The 23,879-nt window shown below is 44.6% G+C and overlaps 1 protein-coding gene across 1 annotated transcript in view; it reads left to right on the top strand.

Annotated features, from left to right (window-relative positions):
- Window positions 1–6,163: 6,163 nt before the first annotated feature.
- Window positions 6,164–23,879, top strand: part of SPTB (spectrin beta, erythrocytic) — a 128,828-nt gene continuing 111,112 nt past the window's right edge. The window contains exon 1 of the mRNA XM_081228114.1: window positions 6,164–6,322. The gene's annotated coding sequence lies outside the window, so the exon portion shown is untranslated. The remainder of the gene's footprint in view (window positions 6,323–23,879) is intronic.

The following is a 23,879-nucleotide window of genomic DNA, read 5'->3' as shown; positions in this document are numbered from 1 at the left end:
TGCCCCAGGATGAAGTCTGAAAACGGCACTGAGAGGGTGGAGCAAACAGAGACAAAGTCCACAGAGCTGAACCATCACTATTGTATTTGCTGTACCTCATTATGAATGAAACATTGGAAGACTGCAAGTGAACTTGATAGTGGGTGTGAACATAAAACCTACTTAATTGACTTCATTTCTCATCCACAGACAGTAAGTTAGGTATGAATGTGCCAAGGTGGCTGAGGAGCTGGTGAAATTCAGACACAAATATTGCCAATTATGTCTCCGGGAATGTGAATTTACTTAAATAAATTTACTCAAACATAAATGGGAAAGTGATTCTCCTGAAAAAAAATCACAAATATATATTTTTAAGCCAACTAGAAATGACTTTCAATTACCTACTTCTTTGGTTGGCCTCCAGAACTGCAACTCTCTTTTAGTTTGCATGATTTATTTGTTCATTAATTCACTTATTCACTCACTTACTCGTCAGGCCTTTATTAAATACATATTGTGTGTCAGGGGCTGTGCTAAGCGCTGGGAAACTTAAAACTGTATCCCAAAAGCAACAGGGAGCCATTGGATGATTTAAAGTAGTGGAGTGACATGATCAGATTTCTTTTTTAGAAAGTGTACTTTGGCTACTATGTGGGGGAAGAATTGAAGGAGAGTGAAACTGGAGAATGGGACAGCAGTTAGGAGATTTATAAGAAGCAATTCATGTGAGAAAAGATGAGGCCTGGGTTATGGACTGAATTGTGGCCTGCCCTCCAAATTCATGTTAAAATGTTAGCCCCGGGCTTCCCTGGTGGAGCAGTGGTTGAGAGTCCGCCTGCCGATGCAGGGGACACGGGTTCGTGCCCCGGTCCGGGAAGATTCCACATGCCGCAGAGTGGCTGGGCCCCTGAGCCATGGCCGCTGAGCCTGCGCGTCCGGAGCCTGTGCTCCACAACGGGAGAGGCCACAACAGTGAGAGGCCCGCGTACAGCAAAAAAAAAAAAAAAAAAAAGCACCAAGTACCTCGGAAAGTGACCAGATCTGGAGATAGAGCCTTTAAAGAGGTAATTAATGTAAAATGAAGTCATGTGGCTGGCCCTAATCCAATATGACTAGTGTCCTCACAAGAGGAGATTAGGACACAGACACACAAAGGAAAGACCATGTGAAGACAGAGGGAAAACATGGCCACCTACAAGCCAAAGAGAGGGGCCTCAGAAGAAACAACCCTGCCGGTAACTTGATCTCGGGCTTCTAGCCTCCAGAATTGTGAGAAAACTAATTTTGTTGTTTAAGCCACTCAGTCTGTGGTATTTGTCATGGAAGCCCATGCAAACTAATACAGCCTGAACAAGGCAACTGCAGCAGAACATAAGCACCTTCAGACACCAGTTTATCATCACACCCCAGTATAAGCCTGCTATTCCATCTGCACGAGCTCACATCTCTTAGGTAATGGAAAATCTAATCCTGGAAAGGAAGGAAAGCTCAGGCACAGCTATAGAAGGAAAGATGCCCATTTATTCCAAAGCCTGGTTAGTGCTTCCATGCGCTGGTGGATGACAGGATGTAAGTCTTGTTCTTCTGCTCCTTTCCATTATCGGTGGACGGAAATTTGAAATTGGTGTCACTTGCTCCTTTAGGGGGAGGTCAGTTTGGTAGTTACACACTCACTGCCAGTTTTCAGATTCCTTGCAAGGACCATTCTGTTTGAGGCATCTGAAGCTGAAGTTCATTCCTTTGTCCTCAATGCCTCTATATTGTAAATGGTGGGCTTTTCAAATGGGTCCTCCTGCTGCTTTGTCTTTGGAAGTTGTGGAGACTGTGGTTCCCCTAGATGTTCCCAGAAATGGAACAGAAATTTCAAGTTAGTTTTATGAAATGCATCTCTTGGTGACAAGGTAAAGATGAAGGGAACTAATGTTTTTTGAGCTCTAGGCACTATTTCAAAGTTTTCTGTTCATAACCATGAGTTCTCGATTTTTCTATTGTTAGCAGAGATTTGAATGAGGGGAACATTGGGTAGGGCTGGGTTTATTTGGTTTGGTATTTCTGTTTTTAAGTAGCTTTCTGATACATATTCATTTCTAAGTCACAGTAGTCTTAAAATTTCAAACAAATAACTGGTTCTGTGATTCAGTAAAAATAGTTTTTAGGATTAATTTAATTCAAGGCACAGGAAGCTAGTCTAGTCTATATTTTTGGTTTATGATTTAATTTTTTCAAGTTCCTGGGTCTTAGAATCAAATCATAAACTTTAAACTGTACATAAAATTGTAAACTGTATTTAAAAATCTTTATCCTGCTTTAAACTGCTTTTATTGAATCTGAAAATTCATATTTTTCTTCAACTCTGAGAAATTTTATTCTACTTTCTCATTATTATCTCATCTGCTCTCTCTTTTCTCTCCTTTTGTAACTTCTATTGGAACAGATATTGGAACTTGAGGATCTCACCTCCATGACTTTCAACCATTCTCACAAACTTTCCATCTTCTTGTTTTTTGCCCTGTGTTTGGGGAAAATTTCTGTTTCCACTAATCTGCTCCTAACTTGATCAGTTCTGCTGATCAGCTAATGAATTTTAAACTTCAGAAACTACTTTTTAAATCTCTGTTTTCTCACTGATTATTTTTCATGGATACAATATCCTTTCAAATCTTGCTGAATAAAATTTAAATTCATTTAAATTTATTCATTTAAATTCATTTAAATTTTATCTTCTGTTTTCTTTATTAACTTAGTTTCCTCTGATATTACTTCTTTGTTAGTTGTGTTTGGTGCTTTTCTTTCATGTTATTAGTTCCCCTCCGCTGACAAAATCTTTGGTGATTTTGATTGTCCAATCATCTTTTACTTGAGGATCGGCTTGCCCGTCTGTTCTGTTAATCATAGCCTGTCTTCAAGAACTGTGAAGGAAGGGCACAACATGCTATCCAGAGAGAGTGAAAGTTCCCTATTACTTCTAGCGGTCAGTATATACTTGGGCTCTGCCCCTCTGGTCCTAGGATCCCCACTAACTTTATCCCACAGGCAAATATTTGGTACTTAAGGCCAGCGGGGGAGGGGACTCCTCAATGAATTATTCTATCCTAGGTTCCCCCCCCCCGCCCCCCGACCCCACCTCCTCTTGTATCCTTTGACTCTTGCTTGGAATTTCCCTAAACTGTTCCTTCTCCTGAACCTGTTTTGATTTCCTCTAACTTTGTTTTTCTCTAGATCAGGTCCTGCCTCTCTCTTCTATATTTCAGGATTTCCTAAAAATTCCTGGAAAATTGATCACATTTTTTTCTTATTTCCCTGTACTGTTAGATTTCTATTCTCTTTAAGACATATCTTTTTATGAGATTTAGGATGGAAGAGAAGGTAAATGCATGGGCTCAACCCACCATCTTGACCCAATCTCTACTTATTTTCTTTATTATCTCTAATTAATTATCAAATAATACAAGCTCAATGTGAAAAATTCAGAGAATATAGAAATAGAAAATGAAAGTTCCTTCTTGTGTCAGATTCCTCTAATGTCCTGACTTATATCCACTTCTCACCTATTGATTTTAGCTGGAGCTAGGTTGACAGTTCTGTGAGGGCTTCCTCTCACTTCCTGGTTAAGTAGAAGCCCCAGTTCCTGGCTGACAGCATCTAGTTTCAAATTAACACCTTCTCTCTGGCCCTAGAACTGCAGATTGCCAGTTAGGAGCTTGCTTGGTAGCTTGGAAGTGTGGGCTGTCAACATGGAATAGGAGGTTGGGGGGCAGTCCCTTGACCAACCAAGATGAGGACCAATCTCCCACCTTTCTGATAGGTAGTTCAGGGAGGCTTTATGAACTCTTCTCAGGAAGTCCCTGCAGAATTAATCCCTGCTGCCCACAGCAATGACTTCAAATATGAACCCTTATATGAGCTTTTCCTTCTTACCTATTTCACTCTCCCCAGTTTCTCATTCCCACTCCCTGGGACCTGCCATTTTCCTCCCTCCTTATTTGACAATACCCTTTTCCTCTGTACTTCTAAACTTCCTCTCTCCTTCAGTCCTAATTTATCATTTCACTGTAACTCTATTAGCTGTAAAGCATGTGGGGACGCTGTCAGGATAACAGGCTCTGTAGCAAATGAGGTTGTATTGAATTATTTAGGTTTCAGCTAAAGTGGAAACAGTGAAAGCAGCTGAACAGGTTTGTAAAATCCTGGGGTAATCTGCCCACAGATTTGGTGCTTTTACCATATTAATTTTTTCTCGTGGTTGAAAATTATAAATTTTAAGGCTACAAAGAAATATGTGTACAACTTTTCAGTTCAGAGCCGCAAACCTAAAGCTAAGGAATTGTCTGTTTCATGTAGTATATAATTATGTAGCTGCAGAGCTGCAATTCTAGGGAATCATGAATTTATTTAATAAGTTTATCCACACAAGGCTTTTTAAAAACACAAATACATAATTTCTCTCCATTTTTTAATTTCAAAAATAGAACAAAGATTTCTACTTGAGATATGATAGTCTCAGCCTTTGAAGTTGGCCTGTTTTTCTTGAGTTTTCCTGCCAGAATTTGGTTCTTAATTTTTAAATGAAAAAGGCCTTGTTTTTTCTAACTCAGTAAAAAAACAAATGGATTCTTAAATGCTCTCAGAAAGGGGGAAGGGTGGATCACTGCTAATCTAATGGGTGACAACAAATATTCTTCTATTATCTTCCCTCTATTACTAGTGTGTCTTGGGAAATTGAGCTTAATAAGGGCCCAGACAACAAGGTGGTAGTGTGGAGAGTTCTGTGGCTTTGTAACGTCTGTGGAGTTTGTGCCACTTAGCACATCTCAATGTCTAAATGCCCACTCTCAAAAGAAGTGTGACTGCCGCAGGACGTGAAGTATCTTTGCATATGTTCAATATATAAACTAAGCATGCACATCTGGCACTTAAACACCCTTTTCCTGGTGAATCCTGGAAAACAGGGTAATTATACGCCCAAGCAAATAACTCAGGTGTAAGACTGTTTCGTTGTTAAGAACACCAGGCATCACCAAAGTTAAAACTCTTTTCTCATCTTTGCGCTTTAAACCTCCACTGTCATCTCCAAAACACCTGAGATTACCTGGGCTGATGTCTGGTGAGAAATTGTCTCAGCGCGGCTGATGGAGAAAAGAGATGAAAGTTGCAGCAAGGTGTACCACCAACCCTTACTGAACAATGACCTTGTAGAGTAAGAAAGTCAAGAAAGTGGACAGCCTTGCAAGCTTCCACTTCTGTGTCTCTCTCCCGAGGTGACTCGGAGATGCTTTGTCTTTTCTCTCTGGCACCATCGGTTCTAGCGTTTTCTCTGGCCTACAGCATCCCACCCAGCGTGAGGAAGCCTCCGCTCGCCTGGAAAACGGGTCTGGCCAGGAGGTGTCGGTGGGCTGGGGTGGCAGCTTGCCTGTTGATTAAAGTCCCTGTAACGTGCGAGCCATGGGACTGCCGGCTGCGCCCCGCCAGCATTGCCCGGTCCGCCTGGACCACACCAGGTTTGCAAACAGAAACGGAGACACCGAGCCCTCAGTCTGGGGGCGCGGGTCTCGGGCCCAGTGCCCACCCGAGCCCTCCCAGCATCTGTTCTTACTACCATCCAGGAGAAGCCCGCCCCGGAGGACGCTTTCTAACACACCAGCCCCCGGGAACAATCTGTCCCTCCCAAATCCGCCGCAGCGGGGACACACTGCCGGGGCGCCAGCTTTGCCTACCCTACGGCCTAAGCGTGTCTTTTAATATATTTAAAAAACCTGACTGTATACAGTGGGGACGCAGGGCGGGAAAGACTGGAGGGCTCATTTTCGTGGCGAGACTCGCTGCTCTGGGCGCACGAATTAGGCCGGAGCTGCAGAGCCAAATCCTTTCCCCGCTGCAGGGGGCTCGGGGTAGCGCGCGGTGAGGGGCGGTGAGCAGCTATGGGGGCGCTGCGGCCGGTTCTGGCCTCTGGCGGCTCGGGCTCATGCAGTCCGGAGGGGGGGCGGAGGCCGGCCCGAGGAGCCGGGCGGAGGCCGGGCAGGTGGCCCCGGGCTTGGAGGCTGATTGGCAGGTGCGGGAGTGGGTGGGGAAGGCGGGGGCTGGGCCTGGCTCTGCGGGAGGCTGCGGCCCCGCCTCCCCGCCCCCGCCGCGGGACTATCTGGTCCCGGCAGCAGCGATGTCCCCCGGCAGGAATGTCCCTCCTCAGATAATGTTATTTATATCTCTGGGCGGGTCCGCGGCTCGGCAGCACCAGGCGCCCGGCGGCCGCTGTGCCAGGAGCCCTGCGCTGCCCTCCTCCCCCTGCGCCGCCGCCGCTGCCACCCCCGGGCTCGGGGTGGCCGCCGCTACAACCCCAGCGCAGGTGAGTCCCGGGAGGGCCCGGCGGCCAGAGGGAGCTGGGTGCGGGTGCGGATGCGCGAGGCTGGGGCGCGCGGCGCGAGCGCAGCGGAGGCGCTGGGCCCAGGGGGCGCGTGACGCACGGGGCCCAGGGGACCGGGTGGGGACCCAGCCCTGGGTGCCGGGCGTAGAGCCCGTGGGAGGCCCTGGCGGCTGCGGCAGCTATCGCCCCGGGGCGCGGGAATCCTCGTGGGCTTCGGCGGCGCTTGGCAAGCTGGGCGCTTGCTTTGGAGAGCCGGATCCTGGAGCGTCGCCCGGGGGCGCTGGGAGGGCGGTGAGGGGGGTGCGTGTTCTGGTCCCGGGCTGCCTCCTCCGGGACCCCGGCGTGGGGACGAAGGGGGTTCTGCCTCAAGCCTGTCGGACCTCCGCGCTGCCCTCTCTGCCGGGTTCCTCAGCCCTGGGGCCGCTCAGATTCTCTTCTGGGGAACTTGTCTGCGCGCTCCCCGGCAGCCCAGCGCCCAGGCAGGGAGGCGGAGGGGCCGGGTCCCCGAGCGTTGGGAACCACGCGGAGAGTGGCCGGGTGCAGGCCCAAGAAAGAGGGATCAGCGTGCCCCAAGCCATCCTCCAAGGACCCCCACCCTTCCTTTCCCAAAGAGTTCCGCTTCTCCAAGCTGTACTCTCCCTTACCTCACGGGTTACTCTTTCTCCAACAACTTGGCCCTGAGAAATAGCAGAAAGTGGGAGAAATAACAGGAGCTTTAAAACAATCCCCAACTCCCACCAACTCACCCAGACTTCCAAAGGTGGGGAAGTAGCGGCAGGCTTGAGTACCGTTTCCGTGACAACGAGCCCCAGGTAGGGTCTTGATTTACAGCCTATTAATATCCAAACCACTATTTTCAGTGAGGAATTAGAGGCACCGGGAGTTAATAGTACCACGCTTAAATCACTGAAGGAAAATGAAAAGAAACCACAGTTTTGTATGCATCAGATGGTGGAGGGGGGTGGGTAGGGGGCGGATATATAGTGACAGTGTTTTTGCACCCAGAACTCCTGTGAGGAGAGGCTAGGCTGTCACTTCCAGGTAGCAGGCAGCCTTGCAAAGTCCACAGCCTTGAGTTAGTCACGATCTATACTTGAATTCCTAAGGGAAGTGACTCAGGCGGCTCTTGAATGAGAGGAGTGTGCAAATCAAAAATTTTAGGCACCTCTGTACTATCCACTAACCGATTCTTAATTTCAAAGATGGTACAAATTTTATCCTAGAATTCCCTCTTTGACCACCCTCTGATCCTATGACCTAGGGCAGGTCATTTCCTATTCCAGTATCAGACTTTAACTGTTTTGCTAGGAGCCGTGGGTTCCAGAATGTCTTGGGAAACTCTTTTTTGTAAGTGCAAAATGTTTAAGTGTACTGAAGGCTCAATACCCAACACAGCTAGGCTTGTACTTGCCCAGAGGCTGTGGGCTAGTTAGAAAAAGGAATATTAGGCTCACACTGAAGAAGAGCCCACCAGCCTTGAAGCTAACTGACTCTTCAGAAGTGGGTCATTTATACAGAACTTTATCAAATCCTAGCATAAAGTGCAGCTGAAAGACATAAGCCCTACATTACAAAAACATGGCCTTTAGACCCCCTTAGCTGTTGCCCTTCTCTTTATCGGTGGTCCGGTCACAATGATTGGGGATGAGCCAGTTCTGTTAATCCCAAATTCTCAGAAGACTCAGTCTGTTCATGGAATTGAAAGCACCCCAAACCTCCCAGGCATCCAGGGATGGGCCTTGTAGCACAGGCGTATCAAGTTTTCCTGAGTGGCTTGCCCAGCTGAGAGCTGGGATACCACTTTTTGCTCTGGTCATTGCTTCTCCCAAGTGTTCTGAAGGTGTCTTTTAGCAAAATACCTGCTAGATGGTTAGCTTCAGGGTAGGTAAAGGTGTGGCAGGAAGCAGACTCTCCTATATGACAAACTAAAAATGACTATTTTAGGCAAACTAGCTGTGAATGAAAGTTTTGAACTAGAGTCAGAATCTGATGGTTCTGCCACAGTTCTGGAAACAGGCTTGTTTTTGGTAAATAAAAATAACAGTAGCTTGCTTTCTTTTTTTTTTTTTTTCTGTCTTTTACATACCAGTGCCCAGCCCGGTGCCTGGCTGGTGGTGCACACTCAGTTCATCTTTGTTGAATGAACGAGGGAACGAGTAAATGAATGCTCAGTGTTTTCTTTATATCGTCCTATTCAGTTGTCACAATAACTCTTCAAGGTAGCTCATGTAATCAACATTTTACAAGTGAGGAAACAGGTTCAAGGAGATTAAGTAATTCCCCTCACATCACTCAGTTGATGAGAGGTGAGGCTGGGATTCAAACTCACCTGTTCAGTTCCACCCTCTTTTAAGGTTCAGTCGGCAGGGGATATAGAAATATAAATTGGAAAGTTTGGTTATGGGATTGTCTCTTAGCTTCACAGTCTTTCACTCTCAAGGCCTCAGGTAATAATTCTGCCTATATCAAAGAAGCTTTAAAAATATTGCTAAAGGTATTGGACACTTCCTTGCTCAGAGGTATTTAGCCATGCCCATTATGTGCAGGTCATTGTTTCAAGGACAGAACTGTAATTTTGGCAGTAGTCAAAGCATGGATTTTTTGAAAACAGATTTTCCTTTCAGTCGTGGAATTGGCCAGGAGGGCTTGATGATGCATGGGGACAGCGTGATAGGACGGAGGATGACTATAAAAAATTCATGAGGCAAACGTTATTGGACTAGGAAGGGACCTTGGAAGTCATTGAGTCTAGACTTCTATTTGCGTAGCTACTTGCTTAAAGGTGAGACCTAACTGTAATTTACCTGGTCATTTATGTGCAGTGGTGGTACGTGCCTTCCGTGCTTCTTACCATTCTAGACCATTTCTTTCCTGTCTCTCTCAAGGCCAGTATTGGGTTTATTTCCTGAAGTTCTGCCTAATATTAAACCACTGACATTTTCTTTCATTTGAGGGAGATTGTGAGAGGATATATTTTAATATCCAATACTTTCATCCTAGTGAAATCTTTAAAAGGTATTGGAGCTAGGAGAGAAGACATAAGGAGCATTCAACTCTAAACTGTTCCATAACCTCCCCATTGCCTGTTAGGTGTACAGATGTTTGCATTTTTACACAACAGGTATCTTGAGACAATACAGATTTTAAGACAAATAATTATGTAACATTTCTGGAGCAGTGGAGAAGGAAGAGACTTTAAGGAATTATTGGGACTGTCAAATACCTGTTTTAATCTAAGCCCAGTCACTAAATTGCTCTTGAAGTATATTATTCCAAATTCAAAAGCAAAATTATACTCTCCATTCAAGACCTGAAATGGTAGGAAACATAACCAGTGGGACGTTTAAAGTGATATAAAATACATTTCTTCATAATTTTTTTTTTTGCGGTACGCGGGCCTCTCACTATTGTGGCCTCTCCCGTTGCGGAGCACAGGCTCCGGACGCGCAGGCTCAGCGGCCATGGCTCATGGGCCCAGCCGCTCTGCAGCATGTGGGATCTTCCCGGACCAGGGCACGAACCCACGTCCCCTGCATCGGCAGGCGGACTCTCAACCACTGCGCCACCAGGGAAGCCCTCTTCATAATTTTTTTAAATAAAAATTAAAAAAAATTAATAACCTTGACCTGCAGATTAACAATTATCAATTGACTTGGGAAGATCAAGAATGAAAATAACTGCTGTGTGGGCTGATGAGAAATTTGACTTTGGAATGAGGACTGGCAGCGAGTGTTCACGGATACTGGGTTCTGAAATCATGTGGTTATCACTAGTTGAAAATTACTGTGGAAAGAAGTATTTTACCTTAAACGTAGTTTATATTGACTCAGTGTTTTACAGACCGCTGTTTGGTTACTCCTCTACGTTAGATAAGAAATCTGGGGAGGAAGAGTAAATGCAGTGGTCTGTGTGCTAGGATCATCACGGAGCATTTGCCGGGTTTATCACAGAGAGGCGGTTTTTCCTCTGACAGCCCCAGAGGTGAGGATCACCTGCTTTTAGAGATGGAGATGGTGATCGAGGGAAGGTGTCGGAGGCAGTCAGGAGAGCTCACTGTCAGATCTGGCTCCACTCACTGAATTGTCAACTCCCCTTGGTAAATATTTAGAAAATCTCATAGCATGTTTCCCTTTGTTGCTGTGCTTATTTCTTAACTCACAGTCAAGCAATCCACGTTCTTCCATTTTCATCTAGCCTTAGCTGACTATCAAACCACCAGGGGATTCGCAGCCTTCCAGCTCACACAGTCTTCGAGGTGGTCATAGACAGAAAATGCTTCTTCAGTGGATTGCTAGCTAGCTTATGACATTCCCAGGCCTCCTTTTCATCTTTCTCTTTCCTTCTCCTGGTGGCTGGAGATATTACAAAGCCGTCATGTCTTCATACCTCAGCAAGGCCTTTTCAGGCTGTGCCATAATGTTTAATTTCTACATTATACCTGTGCAGACCTGGCCAAGAGTATAATTACAAGGGCAATTAAAATCCAGACATATATCATGTTAGCAGTGGGGGCAAAAGTGGGGCTTCCTTTCTTCCTTTCATTTTAATGCTGTAAATTTAGCAACTGAAAAGGTACAGGGCTAGGGAAAAAAATAGAGTTTGCATTGAACTGGGCTCAGATCATCCAGGATATTTATTTATGAAAAGAATAACAGGGCACCTTGACAGCTAAAGAACAATGATTGCTTTGAATTATAGTCAATTCAAGAGTTTCCTCCAGGGGCTTCTCTGGTGGCACAGTGGTTAAGAATCCACCTTAACCAATGCAGGGGACACGGGTTTGAGCCCTGGTCCGGGAAGATGCCACATGCCACAGAGCAACTAAGACAGTGTGCCACAGCTACTGAGCCTTCACTCTAGAGCCCGCAAGCCACAACTACTGAAGCCCGCGCACCTAGAGCCCATGCTCTGCAACAAGGGAAGCCGCCGCAATGAGAAGCCCACACACCACAGCGAAGAGTAGCCCCCGCTCGCAGCAACTAGAGAAAGCCCGTGTGCAGCAACAAAGACCCAACTCAGCCATAAAGAAAGAAAGAAAGAAAGAAAGAAAGAGTTTCCTCCAGCATGAAAGGGAGAAACTTGGATAATCCTGAAAATGAATAAGTTGAAAATCATTTCCATTTATACCAGACTTAAATATGGGTGTGTCTCACTAGAGAATTCAAAGCACCTCAAATAAAATGAAGCACACCTTAAACACATAACTTATGAGGACTGGAAAGAGGCCACTCGCTTCATTCTGTCCCTCTGCTCAGTTCATGTCTGTTTCTACAAGCCCCCTAGGAGTCTTCAATCAGCTTCACCTTCCAGAATATTTCCTCAGGGGTAGAAGAGTAAGAAAAGGCCTTTCATAACACTTACTCCAAGCCGTAAGTCATAGGGAGCTAGAGCTGTAGAGGCCTGAGAGAGCCATATTCAGAAAGAACAGACACTGGCCACCTACTGTATGCATTACTCTGTTACATGTTGAGGACACACAACATCCGATGGAGACCCACTGGTCCGGTGGGAGAAAGGACTTGCAAACAAGCGGTGATTCAACAGGGCGCCTGAGAAAAAGCCCACAGAGGGAAGCATCTAATTCAGGCTGGAGAGTGTCTAGGATTTTCCTGATGGAAGAAGGGAGGATGGGTGAGGGTGGAGCCCTAGGCACATAGCCTGGCATAGACGTGCAATAGATCATGATTAGATTAGGGAATGAGGAGTAGTTCTCTGTGGTTGGAGTACAGGCCACAGCACAGGAATGGGCTGGAGGTATGACCCTAAAAATGGTTTGGGTTCAGTTTGTGAAGAAGTTTGAACCATTGAAGGTTCAAGTTGAAATCAGTGAATGTTTTGAGCAGGGGAGGGACCTGATCAGATCCTTGTTTAGACAAAGCTCACCAGCAAAAGAGAAGGAAATGTGAACTAGAGATCAGCCAGTACAAGTTGATGACCATACATGATGTATGGTCCGCTTAGTTTTCAGGAGGCCTTTGTAAGTGCATCATCTCATTTTATTCTACAATGACCATGTGAAGAAACAGGGAACATGTCATCATTCCTGCTTTACAGTCAAAGAAACAGGATCAGAAACATACAATGATTTGCTCAATGTCCCTGAATTTGTGGTAGAACTTGACTTTGACCCAGTTTCCTAGTTCCAAGGCTGGGGCTTTGTCTAGACGTTCTCCATGGAATAATTGAATATTCTGGGCCTTCTGGGTGAGACAGTGATTGCTTTCTTTCTTCAGCAGAATTTTCAGTCTAAGTTCATTGGTCCTGGAGAAAGGGAGGAGGAAAGTTGTTACTGTATTTACTCTTTAGCCACAAAATCTTAAGGATGGCCCTCCAGCCTGTACACAGATGATGTTGCAAAGTATGACTTAATGTCAAGCATACATGTGGATTCCCAGCATGCTGTAGATAAGCAATGGACTTTATGGCTGTCAACTGATGTTTTGGCTTTTTCATTCTCTTACCCCAAATTTACTGGGCATTGTTATGCATATGCCTCATTTTGGGCTTCAAAAACCTCTTTTTGTCCAGTGATCTTGGGTACCTTGATTTGTGCTTACTTCAGCCTTCTACAAATATTTATTGAGCTCTCATTTATTTGCCAGGCATATTCTAGGCCTAGGGGATATAACAGTGAAGATGGTAAAAAAAAAAAAAAAAGTCTGACATCATGGAGCACATTCTAGTTGGGTGAGGCGGGTACTAAACAACGACAAATGACAGATGAGTATCTATCATACTTTCAGGTGATATAAAGAAAAAATAGTGCAAAGGGAAAGAGAGGGAGGTGGTTCTAGAAGTTGATGTAGGATGGTTGGGAAAGGCCTCTCTGATGAGTTTTCATTTGACTAGAGACACAAATGAAGCGAGGTGGGGGAACAGGGACGTTTGGGGGAAGAGATTCAGGTTGAGTGAATCTCTCAACCTGAATTGGTTGAGATGAAGGCCCAAAGATGGGGTCGCTGCTGTGTCCAAGGAGTGGGCAGGAAGCCAGTGTGACTGGCGTGTTGGGAGCCAGTGGGGAGCACAGGATGTGATGTTGGGGAGGAAACTGGGTCTGGATCATGCAAGCTTTGAGGCCAGGCGACAATTTTGGGTCTTAGCCATACGACAGGAAGTCACAGGATGTTGTGGGCAGGGGAGTGACTTCTTCAGATTGGTGTTTTAGGAGGATCTTTCTGGCTGTCCTGTGGAAGATTGATTGTATGGGACAAGAGTGGAAGCAAGGAGTGGAATGAAAGCTACTGTAAGTGGTCCAGGTAGAGATAGTGGACCAGGGTGAGGGTGGTAGGTTTGGTGACATGCAGCTGGCTTCTGGATAAATCTTTAAGGTAGAGTTGATGGAACTTGGATAAAAGATGGGAGAAAAAGAATAAGTCAAGGATGATTCAACTGGTTTTGCTCTGAGCTACTAGAAGGATGAAAAAGCCACTTACTGAGATGGGGATATGTCTTATCAAATATACTGTGGGCTAGTATTTTTGATTTTTGTTTTCATTGGGGAGTTCATTTGGAATAGACTCAGGCAGATACACAAAAAAAGGTGTTTTATTATGAGTGGCTCATCTGTTTGTTTTGAGGTAGAGCCTCAGATGTGCAGTTAGTTCTCTGTGCTTTGTACCATTACTTTTAGGTCATTCTCACAACATCTCACTATATGTGATAGAGATTAAGATATGGCACAAACAAGATTGAGATACATGTCACTTTTTGTAATTAGAAATGTCTTGAATTTGCTGATTAGAGCCCACTTTTTAACACTATCTGGTTGTCATTTTTAAAAGAACTTTTAAAATTATAAAATGAATTCATACACATGGTTGAGAAGTGTATCCACATTGTACAAGGTACACAACGAAAAGTCAAAGTCTTCCTTCCCCTACCTCCAGTCCTACTCCTAAAAAGTTACCAGTGTCAGCAGTTTCCCGTGTATCCTTCAAGAAAAATTCAGTGCATCTATAAGCATATGGCCTGACACATTTTAAAGTCCTAACTTTAACCTAACAAAAGTATGTGTTTGGTTTCATTTTTTGTGACTCAGTGGCCCTCAGGTATATACTTCAATGGGCTGGAATCCAACTTTCTACCAATTAAGGGTCTCCCTCTCCAAAGCCACCCCACATGGGAACATCGTGTTCATCATACAGTGTCTCTTCTCAGAAACCTACAGTGGTTCCTCTGTGGGTAGAGACAGAAATCCAAACTCAGAAAGTGACTTTTTAAAAGCTATTGTAATCTGGCTCCTATCTCTTTCTACCCTTCTCTCTTACCACTTCCCATCACAAACCCACTACTTGAACCAGGTTCATCTGCTTCTACTTACTGAGTCCTGAACATTTCTTCCAGAGACTTTTGCATCAGTCTTCCTGGAACACTCCAGCCCTCAGTCACCTCTCCCTTCTCCAAGTTTGTTAAAGGGCTAGTTACATATACTACTTAATTGAACATAATCATAGACTTCTTTTATTGTTATTTAACTCTTCTTGTGTCTATTATTTGTTCAACTAGACAGCTCTTAAGAGCAAGAACTGATTTATGAATTGCAGTCACGGGTCTTACATAAAGCTCGGCTTTTGCACATAGAAGTTCAACTAGTAATTTTTGCAACGTGCACTTTGACAGTCATTCCCTAGCGGGGTGATGCTGTTACATGGGGATTATTTTAATTAAAACTTGTCAGATGATGGCTGCCAAAAAGGCCACCTTCTTAGTGGTTTACAAAGATGTCCATTCCCAGGGAATGGTAACTGGACGCTGCTCCTTTGGATAAAGAACTTTCTGATACGCCTGGCCTCAGTGTCTTTTCCCTTCCTCAGATGGCATTGCATCTAAATGTCAGAAACGGGGTGTTTTTATTTGCCTCTAAGTGATGAAGAACAGGCATTTAATGAGCATGGCAACCATTCGAGTTTTAAAAATTGTTTTAAATTGTGATAAGTATATGTAACATAAAAATTTCCTTTTTAACTATTTGAAGTGCTCAGTTCAGTGGCATAAGTATGTGCTCATTGTTGTGTAGCCACATCATCACTGCCATGTCCAGAACATTTTTCATCTTCCAAGACTCAAACTCTGTGCCCACTGAGCACTAACTCCCACTAGCACTCCACAGCACCTGGCACCCACCACTCTACTTTCTGTCTCTATGTATCTGACCACTCTAGGTACCTCAGGTAAGCAGAATCATATCATATTTGTCTTTAGTGACTGGTTTATTTCACTTAGCATAATGTTTTCAAGGTCCATCCATGTTGTAGCATGTGTCAGAATTTCCTTCCTTGTTAAGGCTGGATAATATTCCATTGTATGTATTTTTCACATTTCGTTTATCCGTTCATCCATTGATGGGAACCTGGGCTTCTTCCACTCTTGGCTGTTGTGAATAATGATGCTATGAACATGGATGTACAAACATCTCTTCAACATCCTTCTTTCACTTCTTTTGGGTATATACTCAGAAGGATACTCCATTATATTGCTGGATCTTTCTATTTTTGACTTTTTGAGAAACCAAACCATGCAATTTTAAAATTTCTCCCTGGTATTTGTTGTTTTCAAAGGGAAGGGCAAAATCTATTAACATCCTCACCTTTGGGACCAAACTGAACTTGAAAATTGTTCCTTTGAGAACACTATCTTGAGGGGGTAGTTTGTCATCAGAGTTCTTGAATTTGTACCTATGTTAGTAACCTATTTTTAAACTGTAGACTTTTAGAGGACAGGCAGGAGATGTTTAATTTGCTTGTAGAACATGTAGCCCAAACTCAAGTGGGAAGAGTGTAAATATTACATGATGATTATTTCAGCCAAAATAACTCCTTGAGCTGGATGACAAGAGTTTGGGTTGCTTCCAGCTCCTTTTCTCTTGCTGTTTGCCCTTCGGCAAAGAACCTTCTTTTTCTGACTTTTTCAGGGGTGTGTGTGTGTGTGTGTGTGTGAGATAACACCTTAATATTTATTATTATCCTTAAAATTTCTTCACAGATTTCCTTGTAATGACTGTTACTTCATCTCTGTAGCCTGGCCTGACAGCCCTTCTCCAGGTCCTGGGGTAGCACCGAGTGCTTGCCCTTGAATATTTTTGAGCACCTTTCTCATTCCTTTGTTACAGCAAGGATCATCTTGCTTTGTAATTGTCCACTTGCCTTCTAAACCTTTAGGCTGTGCTTCTTGTGATGGGGAATTGGGTCTTACTCTTTTTTTTTTTTTAATTAATATTCCCAGCACCTAGAGTCATGCTTGGTACGTAGAGGGGAGTGGCTCAAAAATAGTTATTGATTAAAAAAGTAAAGACTAAATGAAACATTATTACAATAATTGCATAACTAGAATAATGAGTTATTATAATAAGTCAACATTTATTATGTGATGGCACTATGCTGAGAGCTTTTATATGTATTTGTTATTTCTATTATCCTAATTAGATAAAAAAATCAGGCTTAGAGAAGTTTAATTACCCAAAATTACATACCTAGAAGATCAAAGCTGGATTTGAACCCTGGTGCATATTCTAGAGTGCTTGCTTGGATTCACCACGCCTACCATATTTGGGTGGACATCAATATTCCACGGCTCTCAATTCTAAGAGTTTCTTTTGTTCTTTTATCCTGCATCTTTAATGATCTGAAATTAGAGAGGTAATTATTTGTATACCTTTATATGTTGCTTTATATTTTCAATGATTTAACCTAATAGGCTTGAATCCCCTGATTAGCTGTTCATAAATAATTGATGTTCTGAATCCTATTTCCGAAACAGTTCTTTGACATCTGAGGATGAAGGTGCTAATGAGTACTGTACAATATACCCACCGTCATAAGGCAGCTCCCCATATCACTGCACTAAAACTGCTTTCGAAGGGGTCTGATACTGTCAAATGTGATGGCCTCCATCTAGACCCAAGTCCCAGGTTCCCTGCAATATTTGACTGTTAACCACTCTTGCTTTGAAACTATGCCCTCCGTTGGCTTCCTTTTTCTCCTCCCAGCTTGCTTACTATTGCTTCTTTCTGCTTTTTTTGTTCCTTCCTCGCTACCAGTTTTTAATTGTTGAGGTTGCCAATGCATCTAAATCCTTATCTCTAGTCGCCGTCTCCCCTCTCAGTTCCAGGCTGCTTTAGAGCTGTGTACTAGCTGTCTTCATTTGGTTGTAACAAGAGGTCTCAAACTCACCATGTAGCAATAGGACCTCTTGGCCCCCTTCTTCACCCCCAAACCTGCTCTTCTGCCCTTTCTTACAGCTAGGTTCATGTTGTCACCACCCTCCCAGTCAAGAATCTCAGCAACTTTTGTGGTTATTCTTCTTTTCACACTTCCACATTCTGTTGGCTGCTGGCTCCTATACATTTTTTGTGTGTGTGTGTGGTATGCGGGCCTCTCACTGTTGTGGCCTCTCCCGTTGCGGAGCACAGGCTCCGGATGCGCAGGCTCAGCGACCATGGCTCACGGGCCCAGCTGCTCCGCGGCATGTGGGATCTTCCTGGACCGGGGCACGAACCCGTGTCCCCTGCATCGGCAGGCGGACTCTCAACCACTGCGCCACCAGGGAAGCCCCCTATACATTTTTTCTTTAAAAATTTCAAGTTAGTTCCTTTCTTTCCATTTCCACTGTCCCTATTCGTGTCCTATGTTTGAATAATTGGTCTTCAGTTTCTATCTTTCTAACCCATCTTACTCCCAATCTCAGAATTATTTTTAAAAACATGAGTCTGACTGAGTCATTCAACTGCTTTAAAACCCTTTAATCATTCCCCGTTGCCCCCAAATAAACTATAAACAGGTAGGAAGGGACCTTCACAACCTGTTCCAGCCTCCTTTCCAGGCTTCATTCCCTCTCTGTTTACTCCACATTGGATGCTTATGACTGTTAAAACTTGGGGTGCATTTTCATGCCTCCATGACTTTGCTTCTGTTGTTTTCTAGGGCTGGAATATCTTTTTGCCTTTCCTCAGCCGTGAACTCTTACACAAATGTCCCTAAAGGCCCTGATCAAACATAACTGCTTTGATGCTTTCCCTCTTCCCTAACCCAGGAAGACACTACACTCTCCTCTGATCTCTTACACTGTCACTTTTCACGTGGTACCCTGGCTGGCCGTATACAGGCGTGACTCTCCTTCAGATTATGAGTTCCTCGAAGAAGGGATATTTGTCTGGTGCCCATGGGTGCCTAACTCAGGGTCTGGCTCATGGGCGGTGCTCAAGAAGTGTTGGTTGAATTGGGTGATAGGGGAAGTTTCAAGAATATTCAACACTGAAAATAATCCCCCACATTCTGACCTATAGACAATTATAAGAAGGGTTAATGGGAGACACACGCTGTTGACGGGTTTGGGGTGGGGAGTGGAGAGGCATGCTTTAGACCTGAGGAGGCTATCTTCCCACCTCTGTATTCCCCAGTTGCTTTCCATTTAGCAGAGGGGAAAGTAACTGCTGACTTTTAACTTACATCATCAGAATATGTCTAGTGCTAGAAAAATTTAGTTATTCATCGAGAATACAGTCACTCCCACCTCATTTTTCATTGAATGTTTGAGGCTGACCCTTAGAATGCAGCTATGAAAGGCTCTTTGAGTTGTCAGAGCAATATACACAAGATTTGCTTTATAGTAGTGAAGACTTAGAAAAACATTTCAGAAAAAAAGACCCTCAAATTCCTGTAGAGAGATTTTATTTTTTCTAGGGCATTTAACCTTTTTTGTTTGTTTGTTTGTTTGTCCTTAAAGCATGTCAAAATAGAGACTACCTTGTAAAATATTACAGCGCTTGTTTCTTGGTATGTTCTGCCCTGCTTTTTGCCTTACCCGGGCAAAATATGAGTTTCACCAGTGGCTGGACTCCCCAGCATACTGCTTGCTCAGGCCTTTGAGAGTGTTTTGTTTCTTTCAACAAAACTCTCTGTCATGGACACACTCCCACTGCAATCCAACCGCTCTCTTCTTTTGCTGCGTTCTGTGCCCAGTGGTTGATAGGAGCTGGTTTTTAGCTTCCAAAGGCGGTGAGCAGGGCTGCTAGGCCTTTATAAACATGTGCAGGGGTTCTGAGATGAACTGATCAACGGAAGGCCCTCAAAAGGCCGTGGACGGATGTGCCCGGTAAAAAGAGGGTCAGAGGACAAAGTTAGGTCTCATGCGGGGGACCTGAGGGGAAAGAAACAAAGGAAGGGACTCAGCCAAGATAACTGAAGGCCCCAGGGAGTCCTGAGGGGCGTAAGGAGGCCAGTGATGAGCAGACAGCAGTCAGCAAACTTGATCCAGAGGTGACAGTGAGCGTGCGGTCAACTAATAGCAGCTTCTAGAAGGTCTAGATAGAATGCCATGGGTGCCAGTGGTCACTATCCCATCTCAAGGATTCCTAGTTGCCATTGTAAAGGTCACCAGCAGGCTGACTACTGGTTAAGTGGCCTGGCTGCGTGCTTTTTCAGTGAACAAGCCTTTTTATTTTATTTTCAGGAATGATTTACTTTGTATTATGTTAGCTGTGGTCTGGTCTCGGTTTTCCCATTTAAAATCTAGGCTATTGCTGGTGGGGTCAGTGGCTCAGGCTCTTCCTTTCTCTGCAACGTGGATGTTACATTCTGTACGTGCTTTCTGCAACCGTTGGGAATCTCGATGCCCAGACATTTAAAGTCCGAAGCCGGAGAGTCCCTCACGGTGGAAAGTTATCAGAAGAATGGATGTGTTTACAGGCACAGAGAATGAGACCCAGTGTTAGAATGAAAGCACACTGCTCTGGGGTAGGAAGTAGGTACCCTCTGCAAGGCGGGGACCCACACCCGTGAGGACAAACGAGGTCACTTGCATTCAAAGCTGTGTGAAACCACTTTGCCCAGGAGACTGGAAAAATACCCGACCAGCAGCAGGTCGTTGGGTGAGCTGGTGGGTGCGGAGGAGAGCAGGTGTCAGTACCGTGCCCTCAGTATAGCAACTCCATCCGCAGCCTCGGTTTAGCTGCTCTCACTGCTTCTGACCCAGAAAACGATCAGAAAATGACTGCAGTGAAACACATCTTCAAGGTGAAGCTTTCAGTCCAGGTGGGGGAGGGATGCGGAGTTGATCCCAAGGGTTCAATACTTACCTCCTAAATGTGCTGGGAGTGAGCTTTGTTTATGCTCTGACCCAGCGGAAGTCACTTTACATTTCGCCCTGTTTCCACCAGCAAAGAGTGCCTTCTGCTTGTTTTGCATAAGCCTTGCACCTCCTCTGCGGAAGAGGCAGGGAATGAACTGGGAGCTATAAAACTCCTGGCGTCATAAATCTTTGCAAAAACAGCAGTCTAGTGAGCAGCGTATTTGGCTGGCAAGTAATCATCACAGTCTATACTTGGTTTCTCTGCCTGTGAAATGGTGGGAATGCTTTCTCGTTGAAATGTAAAGGAGGTCAAAATGAAATAGTGTATGCATTTTCCTTTTTAAAAACCTGATGCTTAAAGCATCAAAACAACTCAAAGAGAGACGTTCTATGGGTAAAAGGTACTCTCTGAGCACCTTGCAGACATCATCTAATAACCTAGAAATTTTCTCCGCAGCCTATCTGGTTCAACTCGCCTTTTTATTTTGAACCAATAAAGGAGATCCGCAGAGGGGAGCTGATTTGCCTGAGGTTGCAAAGTTAGTTAGTTGCAGGGCTCCAGGTAGAACCCGGGTCTCTCTTTTTTTTTTTTTTTTTTTTGCAGTACGCGGGCCTCTCACTGTTGTGGCCTCTCCTGTTGTGGAGCACAGGCCCCGGACGCGCAGGCTCAGCGGCCATGGCTCACTGGCCCAGCCGCTCCGCGGCACGTGGGATCCTCCCGGACCAGGGCACGAACCCGTATTCCCTGCATCGGCAGGTGGACTCTCAACCACTGCGCCACCAGGGAAGTCCAAACCCGGGTCTCTTGATCCATGGCCTAGTCCTACCTCTCTCTCTGCCTCTCCCCCTCATATGTATATATATATGTATGTTGTGGTTATTTTTTGTACTATACTACAACTTGCCCTTTTCATTTAATAATGAGACACTTTGGATGTCTATCTATATCAGATTATTAGATTGCCCTCTTTAATTCTTTTTTTTTTTTTGGCTGCGTTGGGTCTTCGTTGCTGCGCGCGGGCTTTCTCTAGTTGCAGAACTGGGGGCTACTCTTCGTTGTGGTGCGTGGGCTTCTCATTGCAGTGGCTTCTCTTGTTGCGGAGCACAGGCTTTAGGTGCGCGGGCTTCAGTAGTTGTGGCACGCGGGTTCAGTAGTTGTGGCTCGAGAGCTCTAGAGCGCAGGCTCAGTAATTGTGGCACACAGGCTTAGTTGCTCCGCGGCATGGGGGATCTTCCCAGACCAGGGATCGAACCCGTGTCCCCTGCATTGGCGGGTGGATTCTTAACCACTGTGCCACCAGGGAAGCCCCCTCTTTCATTCTTAACAGGTGTATAGTATCTTATTCTCCTTCTATTTCTCCATGATGACTTTAATATGTACAAGCAGCACCATGGAGTTTGAATCTTTTTTTTTATAATTAATTTTTATTAGAGTATAGTTGCTTTACAGTGTTGTTAGTTTCTACTGCAGAGCAAAGTGAATCAGCTATATGTATGCATATATCCCCTCTTTTTTGGATTTCCTTCCCATTTAGGTCACCACAGAGCACTAAGTAGAGTTCCCTGAGCTATACAGTAGGTCTCATTAGTTTGGAGTTTGAGTCTTGAATTCATGTTACTGATGTAAGAATATTTTATATTAGCATCCAGGGAGGGGAACAACTTCTGTCAAGGTCAGATGGTTTGAGAAATCTGAGACCTTGCTTCTGTTTCCTGCTGCTACTTACTTGTGGGCCCCTGTCGTATGCCAGGTGCCATACTTGGGACTTTAAATGCTTTAACTCATTTAATTCTCACAACCGTCCATTGAGTTAGATATAATTCCTATTTTACTGATGAGGAGGTTGAGGCTAGTCAAGCCAGGTTTGCTTAAGGTCACACAGTCAATCAAGTGCCAGGCTCCAGATTTGAACCCAGATTTGCTTGACTCCAAAACCTTTTTCATTGTCTGAAATCTAGGACACTAGGAAAAATGGTTACGATGGGTTTAAAGCTCAGCGTTTTTCATATCTTCCAAGTTTTGTTGATATAGACCCAGCTAAGGGTCCACTACACACACCAGCAATGATATGGAGGACCCAGTAGCAGTGGAGCAGAGAGAGAGTGATGTGAGGAGGAGGGACAAGAGGTGGCTGCACTTCAGGGCACATTATTGTCTGTTATGTGCTAGGCTGTGCGGGAAACACAGAGGGATTGACTGAGACACAGCTCTCCACTCTTGGGAAGCTTCTGGCTTGGCAATGGGAAAGACTCATGTGGGACTGACTGTATCACAAACTGCCCCAGGGTCTCCAGGAAGCTAAGATTGGTTTGGGCCAGGGGTCCTGGGAATGCAGCCTTCACTGAGGAGCAGCCATCTGAACTGATCCTGGACACAAGTGCAAGTTTCCCACTGGCCGAGTACGGGAGAGGGCATTCCATAGAGCAAATGGGGGCACGTGCGACATAGGAGCCTGGTGTGGCTACAGCAGAGGATGAGTGGGAGGATGTAGTGACCTAGGGGCCTAACAGTTAGGACGGAGCTAGATTGTAGCAGCCTTGAATGCCATGTAAAGAGCTTGTAGTTTATATTTTAGGTCCTGGGGGCACTATCCAAGTATTTGAACAGGGGCGTGTTGTGCCGTCAGCTGTGTTTTAGGACATCCTGCAGAAATGTATTGAAGGGCTCAAGAGGGTCTAAACCAGGGCAGTGGGAATGGAAGGGAGGAGGTGAATCCAAGAGATTCTGTGAAGTCCAAGTATCTGGACTTTATGTGAGGTCAGACCCATTGTCGATTTTTGTGGGCCCTGCCACATAAAGTACCAAACGTATTAAAATTTACCAGTATCCAGATGCAACTAGAGATTATCATACTAAGTGAAGTAAGTCAGAAAGAGAAAGACAAATACCATATGATATCATTTATATGTGGAATCTAAAATATGGTACAAATGAACTTATCTACAAAACAGAAACAGACTCATAGACATAGAGAACAGACTTGTGGTTGCCAAGGGCTGGGGTGGGGGAGGGAGAGGGATGGACTGGGAGTTTGGAGTTGGTAGATGCAAACTATTACATTTAGAATGGATAAACAACAAGGTCCTAATGTATAGCACAGGGAACTATATTCAATATCCTGTGATAAACTGTAATGGAAAAGAATATAAAAAAATGTCTATATGTGTATAACTGAGTCACTTTGCTGTACAGCAGAGCTTGGCACAATGTCGTAAATCAACTATACTTCAATTAAAAAATAAAATAAAAAAGACAAATACCGTATGCTAACACATATATACGGAATTAAAAAAAAAAAAATGTCATGAAGAACCTAGGGTCAAAACGGGAATAAAGACACAGACCTACTTGAGAATGGACTTGAGGATAGGGGGAGGGGGAAGGGTAAGCTGTGACAAAGCAAAAGAGAGGCATGGACATATATACACTACCAAACGTAAGGTAGATAGATAGTGGGAAGCAGCCGCAGAGCAC

The sequence above is a fragment of the Mesoplodon bidens genome (genome assembly GCF_964165515.1).
Source record: "Mesoplodon bidens genome assembly, chromosome: 3".
Taxonomy (NCBI): Eukaryota; Metazoa; Chordata; class Mammalia; order Artiodactyla; family Ziphiidae; genus Mesoplodon; species Mesoplodon bidens.
The sequence above is the reverse complement of the archived record's forward strand: the minus strand, read 5'-3'. Positions and strand labels throughout refer to the sequence as shown.